The sequence below is a fragment of the Mus pahari genome, chromosome 1 (assembly GCF_900095145.1).
Source record: "Mus pahari chromosome 1, PAHARI_EIJ_v1.1, whole genome shotgun sequence".
Lineage (NCBI taxonomy): Eukaryota > Metazoa > Chordata > Mammalia > Rodentia > Muridae > Mus > Mus pahari.
Genome location: NC_034590.1, coordinates 114,718,121 through 114,719,439, shown reverse-complemented (window position 1 = coordinate 114,719,439; position 1,319 = coordinate 114,718,121).

Below are 1,319 nucleotides of genomic sequence, written 5' to 3'. Positions count from 1 at the left end.
GCAGCAGCAGCCACAGTCCTCTGGGGGCTCTCCCATGTATACCCTCTCCAGAGTCCCCCAGATGAAAATAGCTGTGCTGGCAAAAATCACCGCCCTGCTAGTGCTGAGATAAATCATAATCACCTGCTGAGAAGCAGCCTCTTATCCCAAACCTGGGGTTAAATAAGCAAATAAAAACATAGGCACATAACATAACTTGACTTTTAAAGAAACCAACGTTCTTGAGACACAGTAATAAATATCATCATCATCATTATTATTATTACCAAGTAAAATTAAATTAAAAGGCTGGGTATGCTGGAGTGTTTCTTTAATTCTTGAACTCAAGAAGCAGAGGCACCTTCTTTCTCTCTCCACCAGCTGAGCAAGACGCCCAAGGGGAAGAAGGCCAAGGGGAAGAAGATGGTCCCAGCCCCAGCCGTCGTCGTCGTCGTCCAGAAACAGGAGGCCAAAAAGGTGGTCAATCCTTTGTTTGAGAAAAGGCCCAAGAACTTTGGCATTGGTCAGGATATCCAGCCCATAAGAGATCTAACACGCTTTGCCAAATGGCCCCACTACATCAGGCTGCAGCGGGAAAGAGCCATCCTCTGTAAGCGACTCCAAGTACCTCCTGCCATTAACCAGTTCACCCAGGCCCTGGACAGGCAGACAGCTTCTCGGCTGCTTAAGCTTGCCCACAAGTACAGGCCAGAGACACAGCAAGAGAAGAAGCAAAGGCTACTGGCCTGTGCTGAGAAGAAAGCTGCTGGCAAAAGGGACATCCCAACTAAGAGATCGCCTGTCCTCCGAGCAGGAGTCAATACAGTCACCACCTTGGTGGAGAACAAGAAGGTTCAGCTGGTAGTGATAGCCCATGACATAGACCCCATTGAGCTGGTGGTTTTCCTGCCTGCCCTGTGTCGAAAGATGGGGGTGCCCTACTGCATCATCAAGGGAAAAGCCAGGCTTGGACGCCTGGTCCACAGGAAGACATGCACCACTGTTGCCTTCACAGAGGGTAACTCAGAAGACAAGGGTGCTCTGGCTAAGCTGGTGGAGGCTATTAGGACCAATTATATATTTTATTATTATATATATATTTCTGTACATAAATAGAATTACAAAATTAAAAGACAAGCAAACAAACAAACGGGCTAGTGAGATGGCTTAGTGGCTAAAAACACTGACCGTTCTTCCAGAGGTCATGAGTTCAATTCCCAGCAACCACACGGGAATCTGATGCCCTCTTCAGGCATATATATATATATATATGCATCAGAGCACTCATACATTAAATAAATAAAATTAAAACAAAAGAAAAAGAGAGAGAGAGAGAGAGA